At 37.8% G+C, this 18,476-nt stretch overlaps 1 protein-coding gene across 1 annotated transcript in view; it reads left to right on the forward strand.

Moving 5' to 3' along the window:
• Positions 1–6,655: 6,655 nt before the first annotated feature.
• SATB1 (SATB homeobox 1) overlaps positions 6,656–18,476 on the forward strand; it is a 90,589-nt gene continuing 78,768 nt past the window's right edge. Inside the window, exon 1 of the mRNA XM_021674533.2 lies at positions 6,656–6,799. The gene's annotated coding sequence lies outside the window, so the exon portion shown is untranslated. The remainder of the gene's footprint in view (positions 6,800–18,476) is intronic.

Below are 18,476 nucleotides of genomic sequence, written 5' to 3' on the forward strand. Positions count from 1 at the left end.
GCCCGCCGCCCCCCACACCCCGGCCCGCGCGCTGGGAGGGAGCCCGGGAGCAGCGCGCAGTAGCGGCGGCGGCGGCGGCGGCGGCTCGGGCTCGGCTCGGCTCGGGCTCCAGTGCGCCTAGTATCGCCGGCGGCTGCCGAGGCTCCCACCGCCAGGGGGAGAAGCCGGGCGGGCGCTGGGGAGGCGGGCCGGGCCCTGGCAGCCCCGCTGGCCAGCCCGCGCCGCACAAGCTCCGAAGCGGCGGCTGCGCGGGGTTCGCGGAGCCCCCAGGCGCAGCGTGCCCGGCCCGAAGCGCCACGGCTGGATGCGCGTCCCGGGTGACTGCGGGCTCCCGCGGGGGGCGCCCCGGCCGCTCCGGTGCGCCTCCAGACTGCGGGCGCCGCGACCGCCGAGCCGACGAGAGCAGCTCCCGCCGGCCCCTTCCCCCTCCCGCCCCCGCCGCCGCCCCCTCCCCCGCTCCCCCCCCGTTAACATCTCCTCCCTCCCCCTCCTTCTCTTCCTTCCCTTGGCCCCGCGCGCTCGCTCGCTCGCTCCTCGCCTCGCTCTCCCCTTTAAACGCCCACTTCGGATGGGGAAAGAGGACAACTTGAAGTCAAGTTGCAATTAACTTCCGCGGCAGCCGCAGCTCCGGCGGCGGCGGCGGCGGCAGAAGAGGCAGAAGCCGCCGCCTCGGAAGTCCGACGCGGGCGCGCCCGCCCGGGGAGCCGTTCCTGGTTTCAGGCCCGCACTCGACAGCCACCGCCGCCCCCAACGTCCATGCCTGAGTGAGTTCTGCTCTTTTGCCTCCCTTTTCCCCTTGCTACTCTTGCTGTTTTATCTCTTGTCTCTTTTTCCGGAATCAGTCCAAACTTCTCTGTAGCGCCCACTCCGCGTCCCTTGTTGGGGCGGCTCGGCTCCCCTGTCGTGGGCGCAGGGTTGCAGGGGTCCCCCGAGCCCCTTTTCTCACGCAGACGGACCTCGCAGGGGTGGGCTGGTGGAGTGAGGCAGAGCGGCCGGGATGGGGGACCTGAAGATGCCATTCGTTCTCTGTCGGGGTGTGGACGCACCATCACACCTGCCCAGAGACCCTGGCTGAACAAACTCCTTCAGGTCACCGATACGGCCCTTTTGGAAGAGAAAAGGGGAGTGGACAAGACCGAAGGAAGCAAATGGGGAAAGGGGGAGCCTCAGTGCGTCCTGGAGCCGGGCGGGCAGTGAGGTGCATGGAGGAATGGGCTGCGGGAGTGGAAATGTTCCCCCACTGGATCGCGAATGTGCTCAGCATCCTTTCCCGGTCCATCTCCGCCTCCCTCTGCTCTTAGCCGGCGCAGCCGATTGTAAGCATCGGCGAAGAGGGGCCTGGGAAGTTTGTGGCAACTTCTGCATCCCGGGAGCTACTCGGGCGCCGGGGCGCTCAAGTTGGAGCCCGAGTTTGAAAGCCGCGGCAGTCCTCATTTCGAGCCCTCGCCGGCTGTAGCGAGGCGGGTCCTGGAGGGGCTGCTGGCGTGAATGTGGGTTTGGAGTTGGGCAGAAGAAAGGGCAGTCCTCTTAGCTGGGACTAGGACATCACAGGTGCAGCCTCGGGGTCCACACCGCATCTCCCTCCTGTGGTCCAGACCAGAGCGCAGTGGCCTTTTCCTAGTGCTCCAATGCCAAGGCTCCCGGGGCGGCAGAACCGGGGTTGGGGAAATCACGATGAGAAGGATGAAGCAGGCAAGTGGCAGGTCCGGGGAGTGCCACGTGCGTACTAGGGAAACGCAGGTTCCTCCTGGGATGACCTCAGAAAACCAAGAGGGGAAAGGGGCACAGGGATCTCCTTGAAGGTTTTGGCCTTGGCCTCCAAATGGGGTGTTGCAAATTTCACTAACAAATGTCAACCACAGGGTCCTCTCTCAGAGTGTCCTGTTTGGCAACTCTGACCTCTGCGCCCTTCCTTGACGAACTTTCTCAGAAACATTCCGGATTTACAAGCAAATGTTCTAAGACTTGGACTCCACATGGTTGTAAAAGAGACAGGGAAAACAGAAAGACGCCCTATTCCCGGGAGAGAACCTTACTGCTCTGACTGACTGGGGTTCCATGTTTGCATCCTTGGAGGCCAGGGGACCTGACTTTCTCAAGGGGGTGGGGGGTAGAGTAAAAATGAGTAAAGTGTGACCGCTCCGTGTCAGGTTTTGTCCTAAGCAATCTCTGGTGTTTACGGTGTTTGTACTGCTGACAGAGTAACTCATCCCGATGAAACTTAGTTGAAATTTACACTCTTATCTAAAGTGGATTTTTCTGAGATGTCAGGAATGTGAGATTTATTCTGTGGTCAAAGGTAGCAGCAAAAATCAAAAACAAAAACTCATACTTTAAGTCTGAAGAAAACCAAGGTTGAGGTGTTTGCTCTAAAAACCTCTGATCTCCTGTAGGGTACTAGTGCTATAATTTAGCAGTAGTCCTTTATTTCTATTGCATATTATTTTGGTAGAACAGTAGTACATTCATATACTGGCTGCTCCAGTCTGCTGGCAAACATTAGCATTCAAGCTTACATTTTTGACAAATGTGCAGACAGGAATAGCATGAATAGGCATCTTAAATATTAACAACCTAAGCATCTGTTGTGAAACAAATTTAATATATTTACTCTGTTTTTCTCACATTGTTAGAAAAGGTTATAATAAGTGCATAATTTCAACTTTAGTTAGCAGAAGTAACTGTCTGTATCTTTCACTACCTCTCCAAGTGTTTAACACAATCACCAGACATAAATACTTTAATTAACTTGGTTAAGCACATTATTAAATACACTCTAGACAATGTGTATACTATATAAAATGTAACAGTAGCAAACTATGTATCCTATTCGTACACATTTTTAAATGACTATGCATTTTATAAACATACCAAATATGTTTATTCTTCATCTTCATTTGACACTTATTACTTCATATTTTTTCTAATGGAAACAATATTTTAAATGTAGAGGTGTTCAGTCATAGGCAGTACATAATATGTAAACAGTAGCTAGCATTGTCAAATTTGAATATGGCTACATGTAACAATATTATACAAAAGAAATAAAATCACTATTCAATTTTGTATTCTTTTCTGAATAATGAATATAAATGATGTATAAAAAAAAAGAACGAATAGGGATTTCCCTCCTAAAGTACTAGCTCCTTAAAATTTGGTGAGGGAGGGGGCAGGATTGGGGGGAGAAAAAAGATAGAGAAAGAAGACCTAAAGGACTTCCAAAAAAGTCTGAATAGTTATTTCCAGAATCAATGCATTCCTCACTTTCCCACAAGCTGAAATATGTAATAAATAATAGTTCTTTGTATGTAAAAGTATTCAAAAGGAATGCTTTTTGTTCAGTTTTGTAAGAAATTAATATATTCTTCGGTTGATAATCTACAAAAGTAGTTCTTTTTGTCTCCCAGCATCTTAAATAAGAATGACAACAAAATGAATATTGGTTTATTTCTGCAAAGAAATCTGTTGCCAGCTATTTGAACCTGTGATTGAATAAGACATGATATGCTGAGTGATGGTAAAGAAATACTACATTAGCTTAGTAAAGACTGAAATATCTGGAGGAGAATTTTTAGTTCTTTTTCATGTGACAGGTTGTGGATTGTAAATTAGGCCTAAAAGGTCAGGTGACAGGCACCTGTTCCTCATTATTGTAAAAATATTTTGGTTACAAACACTATTACGCTAAACACAACATGGATATACAGCAGGGACTCTATAAAGCACTCTGGTGGGTTTTCATCTGCTCTGTAAATTTCCAAAAGGGCTATACATAGATATGCCCTTTACACACATCGTTTCTTCCATACATGTTGTCTTGGATGACTGTAATTAATATATTAGTACTTGGAATTGATGAAGTATATACAATAAATGCATGTGACTGAAGCAATCAGACTATTTCTAGGCACGATGGAGTTGAATGCAAAAATGTATTTAAATCTCTTTTTCCTTTACAATATATTGATTATCAGAATTTTCATGTTATAAATAGAAACCTCCCCAAATTGCCTTTTACATTTTTTAGATGTGTTCTTATTTTAAATGATGCCATGAAATATTTTGCTCAGTACTCATATATAAAAAGAAAATTAGTTGCTATATACTGTCATAGCTTTATGGCTTACATAAAATAGAAAAAACACATTTACATGAATGCTGTTAGAAAGGGTATCATCATTTGATCTTTAAACTTGCCGCTTCTCTCAGGAGAGTTCAGCAATATTTCTATTGGAGTTAAGGAATGTGGTTTGGTTTTTATGAATGGTTTACTTTTAGAGATTTCAGAGTGAAGAATGAGCATACATATTGAAAAGACCAAAGTGGCACAAGGCTGCAAAATATTAAAGGTGCCAGTTGCCTTAATTAACAAATGAGAAATATCTTGAGTAAATCAGATAACTCAGATTATTAAGCTCTATGATATTTCAAAATGTTTTTTGTCTTTTTCAGTTTTGTATACTTTGTGCTTATTAAGTATTCATTTTTAGCATTTTTGTGATCAGATTACAGAACAGTCATTACTCTTGCTTTTCAAATTGATTTGGTTTTCAAACTCCAAAACTCTGTGATGATTTTTACAAATTGGTTTACATTTTGACAGAACAGAGTTAAGTTAATTAATAGATCAGGCACGAAAAATCATCCACAGTAGGGTATATTTTCTGGTAAAATGAAAGTTATGTTTCAGCATGATGAGCATCAGGCTTCAGTAATCTGTTCCTCGTGTGGAATGAACACTTCCTACTTCGAGCTAGCAGGCACCTACTGTTTATTTACGCTGCATTAAACTGACAGCGCAGCAATCAGAGGAAAAATATTACTTACCTTCCTGAAGTAAATACCAGTTTATAGGTTAGTGCACGTATTTATATTCCTGTCACCACTAAATAACGGCTCTTTCTCCATTTTAATATCTACCTGTGCTGTAATCCAGAGCTTCAGACTCTTCCTGGTTGGGGATAGGGGTCGAGAGGAGTTTTTCATATCATTTCTCAATGGCAAAACTTTAAAGACAAGTAATTTCATCTCATTTCTGTCCTGTGAGAACCAGTTGAAAGAAATGTTATGTACCTTTACTTTGCATACCTCAACTATAACATCAAAACCCCAAAAGAATCTGCATGCCACTTAAAATAGTCATCTTAAAGCAACCTCAGGATAAATATGTTCAAACACATTCAAATGTGTTTTGCTAAATTAACTTTCCACAAAGTTCCAAAAAGATTAAACTATTTGATTCCTCAGATAATAACTTCAATAAAGTGTCTTCTCTTCCAAGTCTTATGTGGAATATTTGAGTTTTTCATGGAGTTCTGAAAATATGAATAAAAGTGGGACTCACTGATTGATTTATTGATTGACCCTCTGAGCTTTTCTCTGAAAATATTCTTACCTCCTTTATTTGACTTCTTGTTAATCTGCCATCCTTAAAATAAGGGAGATTTCTACTTTGTTATAATACTAAACGTATTTGTTGTTTTCTTTTTCAAGTTAAAAATCCTTTCTCTTTGAAGATCCCTTTGAAACATCAAAATACTGTTAAAGTTGAATTTCAAAATTCATAATTAACTTGAGAAAATGTTTATTTTCACTTACATTATCTAAGAATCAGTTGCACTTAACTGCCTATACACAGTTATCAATACCTAATCACATATTCCACTGACATCAGGGTAGAATATGGTCTTAATACAACATATAAATCAAATCTGTTACAGAAGGTTCTTCTCCTTCACTATACCGAAGAAAAAGTGTCTACTATAGTAATTTATATGTCATTCCTAACTGCTGTTCTCAATGGTAAGTCTATTTAAACTTGATGTCTTCATAGAGTGTGATCAACACATTAACACACATTATTTCGTACTTTTGAACGTATGCCAATGGTACCTTTTGCTGTTTATTTTTTTAAAAGTCTTTTTTAAGATTAGATATTTCATTTCAGAGTAAATAGATACAGATTGTGTGTATATATATTCAGGGTGAGATTTAATAGTGTAGAATTTCTCCAACATATTGGCCTATTTTTATGCTTTCAAGTTATTCTTTATCACTTCTACAGTTGTTGTAGTCTGAAAGTTCATAATCGAAATTCTAATCACCTCTTTCAATGGACTTTCAAGGATGTAATTCAGTTTACGCGGTGATCTAGTTTAGTTACAAGAGATGAAAATTAGTTAACTGGTACCTCAGGATTTATGTCCCTGATTTCTGCTGAAATTTATTCAGTCCAGTTATTTGACATTTGGTAGAGAAGTGGCTTGTAATCAAAAATTAAGAGTTGGTTCAGTTTCCAGTGGAGGAAAGATTTTGCTGGATAAAACATTTAACTGTGCAATATTTTATTACACTCATCACTCATTTTAGAGTCTGCTTATTGTTGCACACATTTTTGAATACCTAGGGGTGCGGGTCCCCAGATGAGGCTGAAATGCTTGCAGAAGAAGCAGATGTCAGGCTGCACCTGGTTGTGCCTTTACTAGTATGTCTGTGGACTTGAGCTGGCCCCCCTCCTCTGCACCCCTTCCCCCACAGGTGTGCAGGAAGTAGAGGGCGTTATACTGGGTGAAGTGGGTGGACTCTACACAGAGCTATGACCTGATTTGTGACGCACCCTCAGAACTGCAGTAATGGTCCAGCTGCTTCAGAGGCAACTGGTAACCACCTCATTTGGGGATGTTTCTGCCTTGCTAGCAGTGCCAGCGAGAACTTCATCATTGTCACCTCATCAAAGACTACTTTTTCAGATATCTCCTGTAGGGCTAGATTCAGAGAGCAGCTTCTGATTATTTGGAGGGTAAGTGCCAGAAAAGTTCCTATAATGTGATATATGGAGAAGCAGGGTTCCAGCCACAGTGACAGATAGGCATTGAGTGTTTCGGGGGAGGTCTTTTTGTTGGGATGTTGCTTTTTCTCAGCTCTAGAAAATTTGGGACCAGATACTAAGAAAAATTCTTCAATGGGCATTCTTTTTTTGGGTGGTGAGATTTAGTAGCAAGTTCCCAGGAAGAATTATTAAAACTTCTTGAAATATTTAAAGAAAAGGTAGTCAGTAATCTGTGTGAGGGGGCATTCTTCAGATGCAATTTTCCTGGAAGCTAGGCATGTAGTAGAGTTGATTGCTAGAGATTCCTCTATAGTCTTATTCAGTGGTTCCTGATATGCCATTAAGTGCATGTAAATGACAATTTGGCCTTTTAATGTTTACAATGTTAAGGACTTTAAGGGAAAAGAGGTTTTATGTTATAAATATTTTATTGTAATAATTATTGTAAATAAAATAGAACCTAGTGTATGCAGATATCTTTGAAATGGAGATAGTCTTGAATATAGCATATCCATAATTAGCAGTTTGATATTGAATGCAATTGAGTTTTCCTGTTCCAGTGAAACAGACAATGGAAATCATTGGGGATTAACAAGAGGGCTATGTGATTCTTGATATAGCAAGCCTTTCTTTCCCCCAGAAAATATTTTATCAGTGAATGAAGTACTAAATTAAAATGCGTACAGTTTAAAATTTTTTAAAAACCTATAGAATTTATAAAATAATCCAAATGCTTCCCATTGTATTTTCACCAACTGAAATTATACTTAGATGTACTATTTAATGGTAGACAGCTATCTCCAGACTGTGGGAGGAAAAAACAATATTTTAATAACTATGCTTTAAAAAATTTCTTAGAGTTGTATTTCCCTTTGGGTGGTTTAAGAGGACTCAGAAACAATTTAGAACATTATCTTAAAAGTTTAACAATGACAGTTTGTATAGAATCACTGTATTTTAATAATACTTTATGCTTATTAGTGTTATTAGAGCAGTAGACAGTTAATTACAGCCTTTTCTGAGACATGTTAACTATATATTAACAATCATGTTAAAAAAGAATGATGTATACTCTTACATACAAGCGGCTGCTTGCTTGACTCTTTAAAAAAATTCTTTTAGAATGTATGGAGTCAGAGTTTTGGTTCAGAATAATCAAATGTTTTCTACTAAAGCAACTTAATTGTAAAACTTTTCATTGGTTATAAAATTTTTCTCCTTTTTTTTTCTTTCTATGCTGTTCACTTGATAGTTTTTGCCAGTGTCATTAGAAATTATTGCCCCTCAGTGGTTTTAGTCTTTCCAAATTATATTTTGAGATACCTGTGTTTTCTTGGTTTTTTTTTGATGACTTTGGCCAACATAATCCATTAAAAGCTTATTGAATTGATTTTGCACCTCTTAATACTTCTTTTTGTGGAATAATTTTAGTCACTTTTTCTTTAGCCAAATTGTGATTACTTACAACTCTATATAACCTAATATTTTAAATACATTTCAGCAGTTAATCTCAGAGGTAGTTCTAAGATTATTTCATTGTCTAAATCTCAAACCTGGATTTTCACTATGGCTTCTGGCATGGCAAAACAATGGGTGACTAAAACTAGAGGGACTTAAAGATAGACTTAGCTTTACTTAGACTATTCTATCAAATTGGTTAACTATTTGAATTATCTTGGTTGAGCTGAATGTGTAGATTTTCTAACCTTGTAATATGTCTCTTAAAAATGCACTAGTATTTCTACTTTCTGAAGTTTGTAGATGCTACTATATATTTCTATAAGATATTAAACTACAAATAAAGTAAGTCATAAGGTATGTGTGTATTATATAAAACAAAGTTCATAGTTAGCATTCTGTGACTTGTACATACTGAGCACTCATTAAAAATTGAAAAATTAATAAAATATAAAATGTAGCTTGTGCTGATAAAGATTTATTGGTGAAGAGACTATTCTTTCTAATTTTCAGTTTTTACTGGGGTTATCTGAATACTTAATCTGCATATGTTTCATTTTCTGGATAATTGGATGGTTTTTTGTTTTTTGGGGTTTTTTTTGCCAGCATCAGGGTCTCTGTTCTAGCCTCATTGTCTGACCTTCAGTATTAGGTTAAGTATCCTTACTCAACTTCATTCCTTGGTGTTTGGTTGTGGTAATAAACAATACTGGAGTCAAACAGAGCACTCCCCTGAGTTCCTTGCAATTTAGCCACCAAGTAGCCATCCTTCTGTTATTCCAGAACCAAAAATACTATGGACAAGTGGCTCAAGGCTGATTGACCTCTATCTGTTCTTTCCTATAATGACGATTTTTTTTCAGGGTCCCATTGAATAAATACTGATTGTAATTATTGCATAAAAAGATATTTTTCATTGCAGCTTAAATACATTGTTTAAAAAATATTCTAAGGTTTGGGGTGTTTATATTAATGAATATTTTACTCCATTCCTTAAAACTAGTTCTGAAATTCCAGTAGGGTTGTGTTAGCTGCATCCTAAACATTCTGAAAAGTTCTAGCCATCCTATGAAAGTTATCTAAAAAAGACACTTCCTTTTAAAATTTATTTTCATTTTAAAATATGAGTGGGGCTGTTTGTAACACAATCCTATTTAGTTACACAAAAGACAGAATTTCTTAAGTGGTACACTGCTGTGTGACCTATTACATTATCATGCACATTCTGTCTCTTTAAAAACACAGTCTCCTCTATTTGCCCTATTAATTGTTGATATGTTGCCATCCACGAGACAAAAATTAGAGCTGTAATTAAATAATCATGTGATGCTCCTTAGTGCCAATGAGAGCAAACTCATTTTTCCAGGCCCTGATGGTCACTGATTATTGTATTACTACTGGCTTGCTTTATTTTTTTAATGATTCTCTATCTGTAGATTACCTAACTACTGTCCTGCTTTTCAAAATTAAAGAAAGTAGAAAACATTCAGCCAGTTAATTGACTAGAGGTCCTCAGGGACATAAGGTAGACATACCTTTTTTTGCTTTTGGTCACCTGGTAAGTTCTTTGGGGAGGCTACATCAGTGGTGTGGTTGCCTGCCATTTAATTTACACTGGTGTTTTGGCTGGGATGGAGGCATATGGGGAATGCCAGGAGAATTACAAAAGGAGCCGGGTATTAAAATTCAGAAATGATTAAAATTGAAATAAAAGGATGCTGCTTCTTTGCCAGTACTCTGGCAGTCATAATGACACATAGAGATTAGTTTCCACCTTCATCTTTTCCTTCTTTCTCATTTCCTCTTGTTTATTGTTGACACATTTTCCTTATGTCTGTCTCCTGTCTCTGTATGTTTTTGCACCATTATGTATTCCTACTTCTCCCTCTTTCTTTAAGCATGGAGAAGCCTACTTAACCTTATTATAACAATAACAGAATAGGTTATTAATATTTAATATGCACATGATTAAAATTTCTCTCCCTTAAACATAGGTCAGCTGTATTATTACTAACCGGCATGTAATTTTTCATTTAAAATATTCTTATTCTGCCCCATGCCGCTTCTGAAATGCAGTCTACTTTAGTAGTGATTTAATACACAACATTTAGAAAATTGTGGTCGGCTAGTGAGAAAAGAATTTACCAGTCATGGATAATCAATTATGCATGAATTCAAATGTAACAGATGGAATCTGGTGAGTTAAAGTTTCTCTTTGCCTTAGCGGTTATTTTTTTTTATTTGTTTGTTTGACACCTGTCTCTTATATATAGATAAACATCTAACATAGCATGTGAGAAATTTCCTTATATTTTTATTTTCTCTTTCAAGTGAACTTAATTTTTTTAAATTAAAGAAAGAGAATTTTTTATGTGGTCTTCAAGATTATCAGACTCTATCCATTCATTTTATAGATATGGAACCTGATCCTGCTTAACTAATGAAGAATCACTCAGCTAGTGAGTAGAGTAAGAAGCAATCCCCAAATCTAGTTTCTCTGTCTTTTCTCCACTACTTTTCCCACTATGTCATTTATGCTCCTTTTTGTGGGAGTTGCTTGATAGTAGGAGTATTATACTAACTCTGAGTTTTAAAGGCTTTCTGATGAAAACTGTGGTAGACTAGTTTTAAATTGTGCAGTACTCTCTTGCATGACATGCAAATATCTGTGTACATATAACATGTTATGCTATATGTGTATTATCTATGTACTTATTCATACTTGGATGTTGGCCAAACAATGATTTCTCGAATCTATTGAGAATGCTGTAAGATTTGGTTTTACATCCTAAACTGCGGCATATGCCAGCCTTGAAGATACATTTACACTGGGTTGCAGTGTTGTAAATTTTCAGTGACAAAACCCCTTTGTGCAAAGCGAACGAAAAAGTTATTTTTGAGAGCCTTGTTGCCTCAAAGAAGAGATAAGAGGTTTAATTTTTATTAAATAGAATGTGAATATGTAGTGTTTCTTCAACTGTAGAAATAATAGACGAATAGTAGATATTGACCTTTAAAGCAGTCTAGTCTCAAAACAGTTACAAGCTAGTTCCCATCAAAATGTTTCATAAATGTGCTGTTTGTTTCTCTCCCAAGTGTATTTACGTATTAAAAAACACAAATGAAAAGTCTTTGCAAAATAAATAAAAATAAATGATTAAAAAACAGCCTCAAGGCTCTCTAGTTCTTTTTTAAAAGTTCTACTGTGGCATTATTTATCAACTTTTTGCTTCATGTTGGCTTGAAATGTCCATGTATAGTCCATGCTAGTTATCTAATAAATTTTTTAATGAACACATTAATAAACAAAAAGGCACCTACAAGATAGGTAACTGGGTATGCTTTATAGCTATATTGTGAAGCTGTGTTTTTGTATTTTTTAATGCTTTTACACATAATGTATCTTTTTAAGTTGGCTTCACTGTATTAGTATTCCTTAATTATGCACATAAGAAAAAATATTCATAGATATGAACTTCAGTAAACTGATTTTTACATGAATTGCCAAATAATTAAAAACTCCACCATTAATACAAAAAGTTCATAATATAAAATCAGTAGGAATAAGACGATATAAAAACTGAATATGGAACAATATAGGAAAAGATGATATTTCAAATTATTATATGTAGAAATACTTTCATCCTTATTACTATCACTAAAAAAGTAACTGGCCCTATTAAATTTGAAAGCCTTTTGTTTATTTAACAAAATTATTTTATCTTATTAAAAAAGTAGAATCTAAAGTCTTTAGATGTAGACAATTTGCAAATTAGCACTTTATACAATTGTTACAATTGCAAAGCTGTGCTGCATATATGGGGTGACACTCAAAGTACTGTTTAACTGAGACAATCTATTTCACGAATATAGTTAATTTTTACTGTTCTGAAAAACATTCCAAAAGAATTTTTTGGTCTTAAGGAACTCTTATTTGTTTGTTTTTTATCTATGCTTCTTTCTCTTCTTTTGGCTAAGCTATTGTATTGAATGAAACCTTAAAAAAGAACCATTTTCTTACAGTGAAGGACCCTCAAAGTGGGTGGGATCTTGGTCTCTAATTACCAATCCATGTTAATTATCCTTGGGTCAGGTAATCATCACATTAATTATGAAGCATAGACTGAACTGGACTGTTAGCAGGTAAGGACAAAGCAATGTAAGACTGGGGGTGGGGATGGGATTGTTCAGTGTGATGTAGCTCATTGTTTCTCTGAGGCTTGGCATGATATTTTCGTGATACCGTATATCTGCCAGTGTTAGGCATACATGAAAGATCATTTTGCTTTTGTGTTTTTGTTATTGAAAGTGTTTATGTGGTGAAATATATCTAACAAAATACACCATTTTGACAGTTTCTAAGTGTACGATTCAGTGACATTAATTACATTCACACTGTTGTGCAACCATCACCACAGTTTGTTTCCAACTCTTTTCCATCAGCCCAAATACAATGTACTTTAGTTTTGAACGAAATTTCTCCTTCACCTCAACAAATTTCAAGTGTTATAGTAGTCTTTAATTATTGTCCAGGTGTGAAGCACTTGTTTCTGATGGTGGCTTTCTTTCCCAATGGAAAATCCCTCGTTCAGTGCCTTATGGTGGTGGGCAAAGCAGCACAATATCAGATACTGCCTTTGGCTGATGTTGCCACAAAAATGACCTGGACAAGGATTCAGGACCATCGTAACCTCAAATCATTTCTCCTTCCAATTAAGCCAGGAAAGATTTGAAAATAACATTCGCATCAACTAAGGAAATTTGGTTGATATGTACATCTTGGTTAAAAGTCGATTGGGAACAGTTGCTGTTTTATTTCACTGGAATTAAAAATTGGAGGATTTTACCTCGAGCTTTCTGAGAATATTAAAGGCACAGCAGCTAGGTCTAGGATGCTTTGCAGTTGGCTCCTTGACATGGACAATCTAAATACTTTGGTTCTGTTCAAGCACAGTGACAGTCTGGAAATAAGTTGAACAGTTTTCAGCCCTCCAAAGAGAAGCCCACTCAAGGTTGAACAGTTGTCTGGGAGAAAAATCATGCTATATTGAAAAAAGAATTAGCGGAAACTTGGATGGTTCTGGCTCCAGTAAATAATAGACTGGTTTGAGAACTGTACTTCCATGTATAATTTTGTGGTTAGTCGCTTATGTCTATGATGATAAATCACATACCTGCACAGGATTTCTGGCACCCCAGTAAATCTCAAGCAAGTGCCCAAATGCTAGTTTATTATGGTTCCTCAAATAGCATGTATTTATTTGCCAAATCAATGATCCAATAGCTTCCTGCCCCCACTTTTACTGCCTTTTTAGAAATTTGGAATAAGTAACTTGCCCACACATACATTTCTTAAATACTGGACAACTGCTGGTTCCTACAACAGCTTTAGCTTTTCCAAGTGACTCCAGCAGTGGGTTATAAACCACCTCAGAGATGTCCTGGCACACATATTTAATTCTCTACCTCTAAAACATCACCTAACCTGGTAGATGACAAACCTGGGTGTACATCAGAATCACCTTGAGAGCTTTAAAAAACTGAGTATTTTTTCCTCACCCCCGATTTAATTGCAGTGGAGTTCAGCCCGGACATCTGGGTTGTGATCTCAGTTCCCGGTTTTACTTCCTAAGATTGTCAGAGAGACTCCAGAAATATATGCATAAGTAAACCTTCAAGATGCTTAGAATCTTGCAGTGTGGAGAGGCAGACATATCGATATGAAATGCCACATTGCATTCAGGACTGGCAATGTGATGGAGCATGGAGAAGGAAATAACGGCTGGAGAAGGCTTCTGACTGAAGAGGAGAAATCAAGCTGCACATTAAAGGAGATGGCAGAAGAGGGGTTCTGAAGTGAGAAGGGGCAGGAAGGACACTCCACAAGCTATAGGAAAAATATGAGGCATCCTTGTGGGCTCTAGGGCAATTTCAAGAATCCTTCTTCTTACTCAATTTTGATGGAATTATTACCATTGTGCCTTGTCAGATAAGTGATCCATACTGATATCCATGGAAGGAAAGGTAGCTAAACATGTTTTTTCCAATAAATTTCCCAATAAGACAGTATTATTTCTGAGTAAAAGGCCCAGATACCCTGTCGATTTCCAGAAGCCAGCTACAATGGCTGTTCACTTACCCTCTCCAGATCTCCGCAAACAAACATAAACATTGGGTTTTTTCCCTCTCAACTATAATGACCTTTGTCTATTAAAACTATATCATAAATTACATCTCTGTATTTACATCTACCCCAAGTAATTAGGAAATAACTTTTGATTGCTATCAGTCTAGCTGTAACTGAAGTCCAACTTCTTAGGGGAAGAAAACAGAAACAAAAAATCCTTAAACCCTAGATTTAGAGTTCCTTATCATCACTCCTTTAACTCACCTGCAACATTTTGAAGATTTTTGCCATTATTCTCTGCGGTGCATCATTATTTGTTATCTGGATGCCCTCCCAGTTTGAGTAGGTATCTACATTAATGCTTCCAAAAGAGCCATTTCTAAGGGCAGCTACACTTACATATTGTGGGTACAGGGGTAAGGGTGGGAATGATTGTGGTTTTTAACTTCACCTATGAGATATTTGAATAATGTTCATGGAAAGCAGTTTTCGGACTAAACACATTATTTAAAATGTATTACAGAACACTTTCAAGTACAGATATGTCTAGAAAGTTCTCGAATTTGTATTTAGCAGTATACAAGTCTCATTCCATGTAACTTTACAGATCTACAGGCTAATTCCAAAATGGAAAATTACCTTGATTCAGACTTCATTGGAATGTCTGAAAGCCATTTAGCACCTCTAAGACTCCTCCTGGCCAGGTTTTGCATTCCCTTAGTTGTCTTTTAAAGGAGTTCTCTAGGTAAGCACTGTCCGGTGGAACTTTCTGCAGTGCGGAAGTGATCTATAATCTGCACTGTCCACTATGATAGTATTAGCCACATGGGGCTATTGAGTACCTGAAATATGAATTTTGGAATTAAATGATAAATTTTATTTAATTTTAATTAATTCAAATTTAAATGATATGGCCTTCTCCAATGTTCCCTCTTCCTACAGTCTGTCTAAAAAAAAAATTGTCAATACAGTTAGTAGTGGAAATTGGTTGCAAGTGACACTGTGAGCTTTTTGTTCCCATTTATTCATTTATAAATATTACAAGGACACTGTGTAAATTCCTAGTAATATGGCAGTGAGCAAGACACCCAGTCTGTGCTCTCATAGGGCTTACAGTCTAGTAAGGAGACATTTATTAAACCAGCAATTACCCAAATTGTTAATTGATTAAGTCTGTGATGACTGTTTCAGAGGAGAGAGACAAGATGTTGTGAGGGTATATAATGGGGGCCAAAACTTCTTGCATAATTAGAGAGTTTAATCAGAGTTCTAATTATTACCTAGACAAGAAAAGCATGAGGCAGCTTCCTTTCCCCAAGTTCAAGGCTGGGTCAGGTTGGCTGCAGGACCCACAGCTCTCAGAGTAGGGCAGCTAGCATGTGCCATGCCATGACCTCCAAAGAAGTGGGATCTGTTTAAGACGTAGGATCTTAATCTGATTAAGCTGTGTGCACACACATACTGCAAACTTCTGAACTTGAACAAGTAGATTCTTTCCCAAACTGTATGCAGTTGTAATGATGTCAGTCAAAGATAATATGTGAGAAGAAGGGTGTAATATTTACAGGATATTGCATTTCTTCTCCAATATATATTTTGACAAAGTTGTTTGGGCTGCAGCCCCAGCTTTTTCCTTCCTGCTCTTTCAAATTGGTATTTGGTCCTTTCAGGAAACGATGTGGAAATCAGTCCTGACATCCCAGACAGACAAAATGAGACACATGACAGCAAAACATATGGCTCAGATACACATCCTTATATGGCCAACATAGACCATATTCCCAGAAATTCATATATGGAAAACACCACCTGCAGCTAAAGCCAAAAAACAAAGAGTTGACACGACAAAAAGAGCAATATGCTACATAAATTGTGCTGCTTTAAAAGTGTAGAGATAGCCAACTGTATTTGAATTTAAAAAGATGAAAAAAAACCATGTCCTTAGAAAGTGTTATGGTGGTAAGCATTGCTTTGCTTACACAGTCACTGGCGGGGTTGCTATATCTTAAAAGCATTCGAATTCTAAATGCTTTCTCTGTTTATTACAAATGTATGTGCTATTCAGAACTCTGAATGTGTTTTAATGCGTTCAGATATCTGCCTGCATATTTATCTTAATACATTGCCATCTGAAACATGCAGTAGTCCTTTCATTAAGTTTTTAAAAATTTTCTGTGTAGCCAGGATAATGCCTTCGCATGTGATAGAAAATTGATGCACTCTGTTTTAAATGTACATCCACATGTTAAATAGTTCGTGTATTTGAATTGCAATGTTTTATGTTCCTGAGGTTTTCTATTTTGATGGCCAGATTTATAAAGTTTAACTTTTTTTCAATACTTGCTTGCATCATTGTTGCTAAATATAAGATCCCTGTGTTGATGTTTTTTTCCTCCTACCATGATAGTTTATGTTCACATATGCCTAGGAAGGTGATATTTTCTTAATAATTGCTATGATTTGAATACTTGTCCTCTCCAAAACTCATGTTGAAATTTAATCCCCAATGTGGCAATATTGAGAGGTGGGGCCTTTAAGAGGTGTTGGGTCATGTGGGCTTTGCTCTTGTGAATGGATTAATCCATTTGTGGATTAATGGGTTAATGGATTAATGGGTTATCATGGGAGTGGGATTGGTGGCTTTGTAAGAAAAGGAAGAGAGCCCTGAGCTAGCATACCAGGCCCCTTGCCATGTAATGTCCAGTGCCACCACGGGACTCTGCAGAGAGCTTCCACTAGGAAGAAGGCCCTCATCAGATGAGGCCCCTTCAACTGGAATTTCTCAGCCTCCACAGTGTAATAATAAATTCCTTTTATTTATAAATTACCCAATTTCAGGTATTCTGTTATAAGCAACAGAAAACAGACTAAGAAAACAGACTAAGACAAATTTCTTTCTTTTTTTTGTTCTTTATTTTTTTATCAGGCTTTACACTGGCCAATACTCAGTGGTTTATAATGAAATATTCTAAAGGGGTAGTTAATATGTAGTAATTAATTTCATCAGTGACATATACCACTAGTACATAAACCTTTATGTGCCATTTTACTTATTTCCTATAATATAGTTTTGGAATTAAAAAAAATGTGCTTGAGGGAAAGTTTATATGTGATTAATAGATTCATGATTGTGCTACATTGTTTTTCATTATAATATAGTCATTATTGGACGCCTTTATGCTCATTTATTCTATTTATCATTTTCCAAAGCCATGTCAGTCCTTATTACATACTTTCATGTTTTGTGTTTATGAATAGATTTGTGACTCCTAGATAAAAGGTGCAATTCAAACTTAAGGGTTGCTGTATTAATTCCCATATTATATTAGCATTGACCAGGTCATTAGGAGGGTAAGGCAGTCAGATGGTATTTTGTCTTATTTATTTCTGTAAAATGATGGAATAAGCATATTTGCAATATTTTATTTCAGCCTATCTTAATATTGATATTTCCAGTGATCTTTGTTTAGTGGTGTTTTCTCTTAAGTTTTGTTTTGCCCAACAGCTTTCTTTTCTTTCATAAAAAATACTCAGCTTGAGGTGACATTCCCTGGCTAACTTGTATTTTTTTGTGCGTGGACACTATAATTTTTCTTTATTTTTAAATGATGCTATTGTTTGTAAATTTGTACAACACCATACTAGAGTGTACAGTCCCTACTGAAAACAAGGCATGTTTCAGGGAAGCATGTCAAGCGTTACTAGTTTGAAGCAACTGTTAAAGTATCCATATTGGAAATGTCAAATTTACCCTACCATATTTCTATTTCTTATACTCGAGCTAACGTATCTTCCTTCATATTCCTTCACATTTTAACTTGTAAAAATTTACTATTATTTGGTCTTTTAACTAAAAATTTGCCTTAAATTTCTTTTCCTATTTTTGATGCTGTGTTTTCTACTATCACATGTTCATTCTTTTGCTCAAGGCTTGGGTTTGTGAGCCAAGATTCATGGTTGCCTTCCCAAATTTTGACTAACCTTTCTGGTTTGAGGGTGAAACTGAGGTGCCATTAGAGTAATACATTTTCATTGTTTTTCTCCTAAACTTACCCTCCCCCA

This window comes from Aotus nancymaae, unplaced genomic scaffold (assembly GCF_030222135.1).
Source record: "Aotus nancymaae isolate 86718 unplaced genomic scaffold, 86718_ANA_hifiasm-v0.15.2.pri h1tg000019l, whole genome shotgun sequence".
Taxonomy (NCBI): Eukaryota; Metazoa; Chordata; class Mammalia; order Primates; family Aotidae; genus Aotus; species Aotus nancymaae.